Raw genomic sequence first — 12758 nt, 5'->3', positions numbered from 1 at the left:
TAAAACTTTGATGAATGTGGAAGGCTCCTTTGGGGTCTTGGACGGAGGTGGGGTGGGGGGGGGTGGGGGGTGAGCCCAGGTTTTGCAATTCCTGCGGTGGCAGGGGAAGGTGCCGGGAGGGGAAGGTGGGTTAGTGTGGTCATGGGCCTGTCAAGAGAGTCGTGGAGGGAATGGTCTTTACAGAATGTAGGGGTGGGGAGGGAAATATATTTCTGGTGGTGAGGTCCATTTGTAGGTGGTAGAAATGACAGAGGATGTTGCAATGTGTATGGAGGTTGGTGGGGTGAAAGACCATGGGGGTTCTGTCCTTGTTGTGGTTGGAGGGGTGGGGAAGAAGAAGAAGGGGGTCTTTGAAGCAGGAGGCTATCTGGTGTGTTGGAACTGGTTCTCCTATAAGCAGATGTGCAGAGGCATTGGAATTAGGACTAAGGGATAGCGTTTTTACAGGAGGCAGAGTGGGAGGAAGTATAGTCCAGGTAACTGTGGAAGTTGGTGGGTTTGTAGAAGAATGTCCGTGTTGAGTTGGTCACTGTTGATGGAGCTGGAAAGGTCCAGGAAGTGTGGGAGAGGTGTTCAAGATAGTCTAGTTGAACTTAAGGTTGGGGTGGAATGTGATGGTGAAGTTGATGAACTGTTCAACCACCTCGTGGGAGCACGAGGTGGCGCATTGTGAGAAATGCAGATAAAGTGCTACTTCGCCTGGAAAGTATGTTTGGGTCCTTGGATACTGAGGAGGGAGGATAAATGGGCAGGTGTTACTTTTTCAGCGGATGCAGAGAAAAGTGCCTTGGGGCTGTGGAGGTTGGGAGTGAAGGAAGAGTGGCCCAGGGTTTCTGGGAGGGAACGGTTCCTGCGGAAGATGGACAAAGGAAGGGGAGGGGAATAAGTGTCTGGTGATGGCATCTCGTTTGAGATGGCAGAAGTGGCTTCTGGATGTACATGCTGGTGAAATGGTAAGTAAAGACAAGGGGAGCCCTATTGCTGTTGCAGGAGGGAAAAGAGGGCCTGAGGGTGGATGTCTGGGTGACAGACTGGACTCTATTGAAGGCCCTATCGACAACGGTGCTGGGGAATCTTTGGTTGAGGAAGAAGGTGGACATTTCAGAGGCTCCCTTGTTGAAGCTGGCCTCATCGAATCATATGCAACAGAGATAAAGGAACTGGGAGAATGGAATGGAGTCTTTACAGGAAACAGGTTGTGATGATCTATGGTCCAAGTAGCTGTGGGAATCAGTGAGTTTATAGTGAATATTAGTGGACAGTCTATCTCCAGAAATGGAAATAGGTGTCGAGGAAGGGAAGGGAGATAGATCAGGTGAAAGTGAGGGCAGGGTGCAAATTGGAAGTAAAATCGATTAACTTTTCCAATTCCGGACAAGAGAGGGAAGCAGCACAGATGATATCATTGATCTATCGGAGAAGGAGTTGTGGGTTACAACCAGAATAGGACTGGAACGTGTGTCATCATGGAAAAAGTGAATGACACTGATCATCATTTCAGGGTAGCCATATTTGTACAGAAACTTCCACAGACCGTACCAGTTTATTGTGTCATAAACCTTGGTTACAACAATGACTGTAGAGAGTCTACCTTCTGCTTATAAGACTTGTATTTGATATGTTGCAAACTCCATGTCTCCTGTTTCCCAACCTGCATGAAAGCCACACTGCAATTCTGGATTGGTGGTTTCATTGGGATAAATGACAATCCAATTAAAAATATCCTTGCAAGAAGTTTTAGTCCTGTTGTGACAAACACAAATGAACTTACTCCCTCCCTGTTGTAAAGATGCGTTACAGAGGCATCCTTGTAGTCATTGGGTACATGGCACTGTTACATGTGAGGAAGAGGAAATTAATGAGTTTTCTCACCATGTGATTCCCTCCGTATTTGAATACTTCTGGTTGGATGCTATCAGCTCTCAGTGGCTTGCCTCTACAAAGTTGATTTAAGGCTATCAGATTTTCATATGCAAAGGATTGAGAGCAATCTCTTCCAGGGTGTGGTACTGTGAAAGTGATTCAGTAGTATCATTGCATGCTATAGACTGTTGGTTGAGGAGATTGCTGAATTGCTGGTCAAAAGTAAGAGAACATTATGCCTATTTCTTATGATCTGGTTTCTATCCATTAAGAGGATGGGTTGGTGTTGTAGGAATAGACTGATTGCACACCTTCCTATGGATCCTTCAGACCATTTTTATCAATGGCTTCCTGAATCTCATCCGCCTTGTTTGCCTACCATCATTTATTCATCTCTTTAGTTTGGCCAATAGCACATGTTTTCTCCATTGTTATCTGATGTTTTTCGTTGGTAATTTCCTGTCAGATATGTAAGATATATGATTGTCGTATACTGCATTTCAGGGTTTGCCTACATTTAATCATTGGTGGCAAACCAGTTTTGGTGCTTCCATTTAATGAGTCCAAGGGCATCATGGTTTAAGTAACATCTGTAGCACCTCAGCTTTTATCTTCAAAGACTCAGTACTCCTGAAAAACCAATAGTCAGACTAGCCTTGTGCACCTCAAAGGAAATGGTAGAGCACAGGTCCTTGAGATCTGCCATTTAACCTCGGCCAACTTGTGCCAGCATTTAGATCTGGAATGTATATTGGATTGCTTGCTGGAAAACTGTAATTTTAATGGTTAAGTCAAAAGTGTTGTACTTAAAATGAAAAAAGCTAGCCATTGGAGTTTGAATTGCCAATACCACTGTGTCCCAGTACTCCTCTCCATTTCTGTGTCCAATTTGGCATTAAAATCATCTGTTTTTGTTTTGGTGAGCTATTGTTTTACCTATCCTTATCAGGTCATGATAGAATGTGTCGTTTAAAAGCTTCTATATCTTTTGATAAGATCCCCTTTCATTCTTCTAAATTACAGTGGATATAGGCCCAACCTTTTAGACCTTTACTCAGAAGTTAATCCCATCATCCCAGAAATCAGATAAATGAATTCTCACTGAACTTCTTCTTATGTGTTTCTCTGCTTGCACCAGACTCCATTGGAATTGCAAAGGCCTTGCTTTCGATAGTACTTAAGAAACTGGTACCATGATGTCCTCAGCCACTTTGTTCACCTTTAAAAATGAATTAAAGTATTCCATGTGTAAAGTCCAAATTTCTGACTCTTCTTGAAATGATCCCATTACTCCAAATTAGCCCGCATTTTGTTTTCCCACATTCACAGCCTGAGTCCCCTCTATGCACTGGCTGTTCCATCACCGACTGTGTCAGCGCACCATTCTTTCCTGACGTCTGCAGCCCAAGTCCCCCAAGGTTGCAGGAACATTGTTTACAGGTAACAGAGAAGAAATGTGATGTTTTAAAGATTCCATGGAGTACCTGAGCAATGTATTTGATGGGGAGGGACTACACAAGGCACCTGAGAAGATGGAGGCTATCATGATGCCCCCTAGACCAGAGAATATGTTTCAACTGTGATCATTCTTGGGACTTGTAAATTATTATGGCAAGTTTGTGTCTGATCTGATCAGTTGATGGGAAAGGGCTACTGCGGAAATGGACCCAGGAATGTGAGGAGACTTATTGGAAAATGAAGCAGGCCCTATAAAGGTAAGATGTTTGACTAAAGTTGCCTCTGCAGTTGGTGTGTGACACCTCGTCTTATGGGATTGGCGCTGTACTGCCAAACATCTTGCTGAACGAGAGGAAAGACCCATTGCATTCAAGGTCGCTAATGAAGGTGAAGGAGAATTATGCCTAAGTGGAAAAGGAAGGATTGGGCATCATGTTTGGTGTTAAGAAGTTCACGCATTTCTTTTTCGGAAGGTACTTCATGCTGCTGACAGACAACAGACCACTAATCTCCATTTTTGGTCTGGCTCTGTCAACCTACTCATATGATTTCAGATACTGACAGTCGGAGAAGCCGGGCAATGCAGGTGCTTTGTCAAGGTTGCCACTGTCAGGAAATAAGGATGTTCCCGGCTGGAACCTAAAAATTGTGTCCTTTGGAAGGTTGGTGGACACATTGGGCCAAATGGCCTCCTCCCACACTGTAGGGATTCTATAACTTCTATTCTATATTGGCTGAATGTGAACTCCCAGATTGAGGAGAAAGCGTGATCATGTGAATTCTGTGCATTAAAAAGGAAGGCAATGCCATTGTGATCCCTTCATTCTTGTGAATTGCTTCAATCATCATGGTAGCAGAGTCAAGTCAATTTCGTGGGATCAGTAGAGGAAGGGATGTTACTAATGTTCATGGATGCCATTCCAAGTGGCCCAAGGTGGCAGTAACTAAGTTGGTAGCAATGACTAACCGACTGGATTAAACATTTGCTCAGTTTGGGAACCCTAACCAAGTTACGAGTGACAATAGTCCACAGTTTATGGCACAGGAGTTCCTGAGCATGTAGAGGATTATGCCACATGTGATGACCCAATGCTCTCTGGCTTCCTTAATGGTTCGACCCTTAGCTGAAAATCATGTTTGACTTATGACTGGAAAAGATCAGAAAGGTGGTAGAGCGAAATCAAGAAGGACAGATGGTCAGAAAGGTGGGTACTTCAACATCAAGTGCATTCCAAAGAGGAGATACTGTGTTGTCTCAGAATTATACATCTGGGGAGAAATGGATCCCAGCGGTGATTGTGAATGTGGTGGTGGCGGCGGCTCAAACAGGACTGTTGTTACATATGGTGTAGACTTGGGATGAATTGGTCTGGAGGGAACATGCAGACTAGCTGGTCACCACACCTCACCGGGGATGTGGGAGTTGGTTGAAGATCCCTCAGAACACCAAGCCACTCCAGGTGGGACCAGTGGTGTTGACTGAGTCATGTGTTCCTGAGTCAGGTTGGCCATACCCAGGGAGGCGACAAAACCAATCAGAGAGGTACATACTTCCAGACAACAGGATCTTCCGGAAACCTACATTAGAAAAGATTCCTGTGATGAGGAGAAGATCTTCAAAGAATCATTATCTCCCTGAGAGATTGATTATGCCAATATAACTACAGAACGGTCATTTTTCTTTGTTCTCCAAAAACAGGTAATGATGATGCTAACACAGAGTGTCCAGCACTAATATTTCAAATTTTGGACTTTTTTGGCCATTTTCATTTTGTGTTGAGCATTTTGCAGTGTTTTACAGCCAACTCACATAGTTTGGACTATTGTTCTCCTTGAAACTCAAAGCATAGATCCTGTGCTTTGGTTTATCAATTTCTCTTTAATTATTTTAAGCAAGCCTCTCCTCATATGTCCATATATTAGTTCAAAAGGATTACATGCTGTGGACTAATTAGGAGTATCCCTCATGTCAAATTGTAACCAATGAATTTCTTTATCCCAATCATTGGGACATCATGGTAACAAGCTCACATCATAATGTTCAAAGTTCTTCAATCTTTCCAATGTCCCTGGAGATTGTGATGATGGAGATATATAAATCATTTCATTCCCAAATAAACCATAATTATTTTGAATATTTGCAACATAAACTTTGAGTCTTCATCAAATTGTATTACTTTTCGTAACCCACATCTTGTTAAACACAAAAAATTAACCTAAGTTTTCCTCTACAGCAATTTCCTCTGAAGACACTGTTTCAGGAAACATTTCAGGAAATCTTATGAAAATGTTTATTATTGCTAAAAGATACTGATTCTCATTCCTGGTTTCATGTAGGTGTCCTACACAGTTTACACGATCCACTGAGTGATTTTACATAAGCTGATACCAGTAGTAATGGTGCAGTTGAGGGTTGGAGTTTCCCCACTACATGACATGTATGGCATGTTTGTCAAAATTTGAGTTTGTTTTTATGGAATCGTGGTCAATAAAAATGCTTTAATATATGAGCATGTGTGTTCATAATAGCTAAGTGATCTGCCAATAGAATTTCATGAGCCGCCTGTAATATTTCATTATGATGTTCAGTTGAAAATGCCACTGCCCATTCCTCATTGGCTGATATTTGATACGGTCTCCTCATTAAGACTTTCAGTTAATAACATTCAGGTGTTGTTTCTGTTTCACTCTCTGAGTAGGATGTTTGGTACAACATTCTCAATTCCAAATCCATTTGTTCCATTTCTGTCAAAGAACATGATGAGTCTCATTCTTTTCACCTTCATTGTTTTTAATTAAAGATTTGAAAATTGTATTCAATAACTGAAGTTCCAAATCATCTCCCTGTTTCATAGGCTTATTTTCTTCCTGTCTAATTGTAATGGCCTGAGATCTAGGCACATGAGTTAGGGAACAATCTAGGGTGTTCTTCTTGTCATATTTCAGTTTTTGTTAGCTTCCACTTGTTCAAGCCAACATTCTTGCATTTGCCAAAATAAAGTCAATTCCTTCTTTAGATTAAAAAAAAACAGAAATTGCTAGAGATTCTCAACAAGTCTGACAGCATCTGTGAGAAGAAACAAAGCTAATATTTCAAGTCTGGTGACTTGTCATCAGAATGAAAGGTCACCATACTTGAAACATTAACTTTGTATTCACCCCACAGATGCTACCAGATCTGCTAAGGTTTTCCAGCAATTTCTGTTCTTCTTACAGATCTCCAGCATTCACTTTTTTTTGGTTTTTTTGCCTTCTGCAATAATTTGTTTCACTACTTCCAGTACAATTTCTCCATTTATCAAGACACTGTTTAAGACAACTATGAGTAATGAAAATGGTTTGTAACCTGTCTGTTTACTTCCAATCAGTATACTTCCCCTTCCTTTAACCCCTCTGGAGCACAATTAGTATCATCACTCAGCATTAGTGACTGATTTGCTTCAATCTCTCACTATCTTTTTTGGTTTACCTCTGTAATGACTCATTGGGATAGTACACTGGAAACCATGCCTGCTATTCCTGGAGTTGTCACAAAAGATAAAGACTTTTAAAAATGTGTAGAATTCCTTAATTTATCTGTCTATTAGACCCAGGCTGATGAAAAACATGAGCCAGGTTTCTGTACTTAACAAGAATTAATATAGAAAAATAGGCTGTACCACAGGTAAGCAATTTTGATATATACCCTTACCATCTTCCTTTACATGCAGACATGCACTAGTTCTGTGATTCCTGTTCAGGCTCTTCTGAGGTGATTCCTGTGTGATCAGAATACTACGCCTTCCTTCAATGAATACTTTCCACTGTTTGCAGGAGGCATTGGGTAGAAAGTTAGCAATTATAAAAGGTCTCTGACTTCGAATGAATAAGTTACGGCTTGCAGCAACTGCTGAAGTGAATATAAACGGGGTCTCTATAGATTTGAAGAGCCTTTTCCTGCAGAGACCAAAGAACGCGCCTGATCTTGTCGCGATCTGATGGCTTCTCTGTATTTTAATCACAACCACAAGCTGTTCAGCTTCTTGAGAACCAATCAATAAATAGTCACTATTTCAGCTGAATTTCTAATTGTTCACACTCTTGGTTCACACTCATCTGCACCTCTCCTACTATTATTTGAACCCAGCAACTGTATAAATACCTAATTGTCAGGTTACTTGCTTTCACAAACGTCCAGTAATCCTCCAATACTCCTTGGTTTTTAAAACAGTTCTTTTTTTTCATTTCAGTCCATGAACAAAAACACAGGAAAGTAGAAAGACAGTCCTAAGGCCTCCTTGATTTGAGCTTAAAAAAACCCCATCTTTTTAAGATAAAGTACTCAACCTCCAGTGGTCTGATTCTTATTGTCAATGTTTGGAAATAAAGTCCAGGAACATCCTGAGCCATTTCTTCTTTCTTAGTACACACAAAAGAAACAGGTCCTTTTTGTACTGCTGGTATGCTTTTAATGCCTCCTTCTTTCCTGTGTCCCCTTCTCTGAAGAATTCTTAGACATTCTGACATACATTTGGTCTCCCATTTCACTTCCAGCTGTTGGTTCGGTATGTCCAAATTATATTTTGTTACTTAAAGAACTGCGGATGCTATAAGTCAGAAACAAAACCAGAAATTACTGGAATAGCTCAGCAGGTCTGGCAGCATCTGTGGAGAGAAATCAGAGTTAAGTTTCGGGTTGAATGACCCTTCTTCAGAACTGTAGTTCTGAGGCACAGATGCTGCCAGACCTGCTGAGCTTTTCTAGCAATTTCTGTTTTTGTAAAATTATATTACAGTGGAAGCATGTTAAATTCTGGTTCAAATCTTTCCCTTTTGTTATTTTGACATCCTTCTGTTTGTTCTATGAAAACTAGTATGTCTTACATTAGGAAATGTTCTATTCCTCTAATTTTCTTGTGGGGTTCCATATCCCTACCTGGAATTTTCTGTAAAATATCATCATTTTCCTTACACTATGAAATTCTTTTCTCCAACTTGAGTGATCTAAACCACTAATCCCACAGCATTTCTTTCTCTCTTGCAAATTGTACAGATGTTTGGTTAAGTTTCTTTCTTAATCCTAAATTTCAGTTGATAGGCTTCTGGCACAAGCTCATAATTATTGACTAATTCTTCTTTGTTTTATATTCTACACATTGTTCTTCCATCTTTGCCAACTCATGTTTTTCAAATTCTCTATCTCCTTGAAGTTCAAGATTTTAAAAAAATCTCCTTCTATTTGTCTTCCCTTTTCATTAAAGGTTTCGTGCACCTTATGTCCCTGAATTTCTGTTTATCTCTTTTCTCAAATTCAAATATTTTAATTTCTAACTTTACATAAGTCAATCCCAATTGTGATAACCTAGTTTCAGGTCTCCTTTCTTCCAATTCTGTCTGTTAGATAATCACTTGAAGCACCTACCTTTACAAGACCCTGTTTTTACTTCTACCTTATTTATCTGTTAATAAGAGCCTCAAAGCTTGATTCACCATTAAACTAAACTAAACTGTGCCAGCTTCACAAAGCCCTTTCAGGGTTTTAATCAAATACTTCTGGTCTGGAACTTTTAAAACCCTCACTCTAAATACTTCTAAACACTTGGTAAACTCCTAACCACTTCCTAAACAGTTCTTATCATTTCGAAACTACGGAGCTCTCTTCAGAGAAAGTATTTTGCACATTCCATATCAAACAAGACTTTCACCCCAAGGTGAAACAGAAGAGATTTTTCTTCAAAGGATATGTGTTCCCCCTAAGCCCCCCCCAAAAAAAAACAATTTAAAAATCGTGAATCACAATGTTCATTTTGTTCACTTGTAAACGCACCCCATGTAAACAAAATTCCATTTATCTTCTAGGAGTCTCTCTCCAATACTGTGTTTTAAAAGAAATTACCATTGCTACTGAAATATGTAGAAGTTAATATGACACCCCTTCAGACCACTATTTGCCATGAATTTAAAATATAAAACTCCACAAACAAACGATAACGAGTCACACATATTTCATCAGAGTGACAATGCCTCAACTATTTAACCAACTAATTACTATTCTTTCTCATAGAATATAAATTGCTGTTTCATTTGAAAAATATTCTTGTATCTGTCTGACTTTACCGTTACCTTTTACCACAAAAGGTTTCAACAGCATGTCTCTTTTGTCAGAACTCGTGTTTTGTGCTATGTTTAACTGTTGATCTCAGTAATTCTGTAGCAGTCTTGCAAAGGACATCAACATTATAATTTGTGTCAGATTAATTTTTGTTCTAATGTGACTACTGGCTGAAAGACAATGAAACTCCATTTGTATTTCAATTCATTATTCATAACAGAAATTTTCAGTACCTTTTATTATAATGAATCAAATTCATTTCGGTGGTATTAATGTTTTCACAAATTTCAGAACATTCAATTTGAATCGATTCCTGTTTCCAGGAGCAATTGCTTGATAATATTAAGGAGGACTAATGTACTGATGTTTCACTTCTGGGGTACTGGCTTAAATCTAGTCAAGACTGATGAGATAAAACTACTTTTATCTGTAGTGATCATCTTGAAATATATTTAAACAGACACAATCTTATTGGAAGTGGACATGATATTCTGCAACAAAACTGATCCTAATCTATCATTTATTAACATTTGAAGGCATTACCATTGCAGAACTTGATCAGCATCAGCAAGAATTCAGTTAGAATAGCCGCATAAATTTTGTGGTGACAGATAATCCGTATTCTACAACAAATCACTCAACTCCTGATTTTCCAAAGCCTTTTCACCATCTACAATATTCTTCACATTAGCTGGGTGAAAATCCTGGAATTCTGTCCATGTGTGACCTTCCAAATTGAAATTGACACTGTGCGATAAATTCTTTTTATGTTCACTTTTTGTGGGATGTAGGTATTGCTGACTGGCTAGCATTTATTGCCCACCCCTAGTTGCCCTTGAGAAAGTGGTGGTGTGCTGTCTTCTTGATCTAGTGAAGTCCACCTGCTGTGGTTTGACCCACAATGCTATTAGGGAGGGAATACCAGGATTTTTGACCTAGTACCACTGAAGGAATGACTTATATTTCAAGTCAGGATGGTGAGTGACTTCAAGGGAAAGATGATGGTGATCCCATGTAACTGTATCTTCTAGATGGAAGGGATCATGGGTTTGGAAGGTGCTGTCTGAGGATCTTTTGGTGAATTTCTGCAGTGCATCCTGCAGATAGTACACACTGCTGTTACTGAGTGTCAGTGGTGGATAGAGTGGATGCTTGTGGTTGTCTGGCCAATTAAGTGGGTTGCTTTGTCCTGGATGGTGTTAAGCTTCTTGAGTGTTGTTGGAGCTGCAAAATTCAAGCAGGTGGGGAGTAGTTCATCACACTCCTGACTTATGCCTTGTAGGAGGTGGACAAGCTCTGGAGAGTCAGGATGTGAGTTACTCATTACAGTATTCCTAGCCTCTGAACTGCTTTTGTAGCCACTGTATTTATATGGTGAATCCAGTGGTGTGTCTGTTCAATGGCAACCTTGATATTGATAGTGGGGGATTCAATGATGGTAACACCACTGAATGTCAAGGAGCAGTGTTTAGATTGTCTCTCATGGGTAATAGGCATTGCTTGGCATTTATATGCATGAATGTTAGTTGTCACTTGTCAACCCGATCCAGTTATTGTTCAGATCTTGTTGCATTTGGACATGGATTGCTTCAGTGTTTGAGGAGCACCGAATGGAGTTGAACATTGTTCAGTCATTGGTAACAATTCCCACTTTTGACGTTATGATGGAGGGAAAGTTATTGATGAAACTGCTGAAGATGGTTGAGGCTAGGACACTACACTGAGGAACTCCTGACGAGGTGTCTTGGAGCTGAGATGGTTGACCTCCAACAACCATGACCATCTTTCTATGTGCCAGGTATAGCTTCAACCACACAAGAGTTTGCCTCCCGATACCCATTCATTTTTGCTCCTTGATGCCTTATTGGGTCGAATGCAGCCTTGATGTCAAGGGCTGTCACTCTTGCTGCATCTTTGGAATTCAGTTCTTTTGTCCATATCTGAACCAAAAGTATAATGAGGTCTGGAAATGAGTGGCCCTGACGGAATGCAAACTGGGCATCACTTGAGCATGTTACTGCTGAGCAGGAGCTGCTTGATTGTACTGTTGATGACACTTTCCTTCACTTTGCTGATGATCAAGAGTAGACTGATAGGGTAATAATTGGCTGAGTTGAATTAATCGTGCTTTGGATGTACAGGGCATAGCTGGGCTATTTTCCACATTGTCGGGTTGATGTTGGTGATGCAAATGTACTGGAGCAGCTTGCCTCGTAGAGTGGCAAGTTCTGGAACACAAGTCTTCAGTATTGTTGCTAGAATGTTGTCAGGGCCCATAGTCTTTCCAGTATCCAGTGATTCCTTAAGTGATTAGAATTGGCTGAAGAGTGGTATCTTTAATGTGCGGCTACTGGAGGAGGCTGAACATCACATCCATTTTATGTATAGAAGTTTAAACACCTATTTAAACAAATTACAGAATATTAAGGAAATAAAATTGATGCACTAGTATAAACAATAGTGTCATTCCCAGATGAAACTGATGCAGTTTTTGGAGCAGACTAGAGTTGGCTTTACTATATTTCTGACATAACCTGAACAATTTTATTTCATGGCACCAGCCTCCTCATCATCCTTCAATAAACAACTAACATCTGTTAAAAGAATTAAAATATGCATTTCCTGATTAAATGTTTGGCCTGCAGATGCCCCTTCACCACATGTTGTATCTGGTGGGTATCTGGACCATACTTCATTGCTCAATATATTTTTGCAACAATCATGGATGATTTTAATCTTCATATAGATTGGATGAATCACAGTGCAGAAGGTTATCTAGAAGAGCAGCAATTAACAGAAGGATTCAGTGTTTGTTGTAATAGTTTGAAGGCTTGGATCTGAGATTTGGATAAATTTGGACAGGTTTAGACAGATCCAGTCTGAGATTTGGACAGATTTGAACAAATTTAGGTACAAAAGGATCCAGCAGATTTAAACACTTGCCGATTAGTGTCCTCAGTCTTTAAACAAATTTCTTCACCTACATTTTCTTTAACTTCAGTTACTTGTGGTTGGTTAAATCAAAAGTGAGGGAAATGGCACGAAGATTGCTGAAGAGGTGCTAGGGTTTGAAGATGCTTTCCAAATTTGTTAAGAAAGTTTAGAAAGACAGAGGAAGGACATACTTTTAGAATTACTAAATATATTAGAATTAGTTTAACCAGGAAAAAAAACAAAAGCAGAAATTATAAAGGAGTTGGTCAAGTACTTAGGTGTATCAGAGAAACAGACAAGTGCAGCAGAGTTAGAAAAACTTAAATTGCAATTGAGGAGTTAGAAGATAAAGAAAGGGAAAGAACAGCCACGAGAGAAGAAAGAGAGGGAGAGGAAAAAGAAAGAGTGAGAA

General features: G+C 39.9%; 1 protein-coding gene across 5 annotated transcripts in view; it reads left to right on the top strand.

The window, feature by feature from the left end:
- LOC122553698 (neuronal PAS domain-containing protein 3) overlaps positions 1 to 12758 on the top strand; it is a 1311564-nt gene that overhangs the window by 426635 nt on the left and 872171 nt on the right. The window lies entirely within an intron of this gene.

This window comes from Chiloscyllium plagiosum, chromosome 10, assembly GCF_004010195.1.
Source record: "Chiloscyllium plagiosum isolate BGI_BamShark_2017 chromosome 10, ASM401019v2, whole genome shotgun sequence".
Lineage (NCBI taxonomy): Eukaryota > Metazoa > Chordata > Chondrichthyes > Orectolobiformes > Hemiscylliidae > Chiloscyllium > Chiloscyllium plagiosum.
This window is presented reverse-complemented; position numbering and strand designations above follow the sequence as displayed.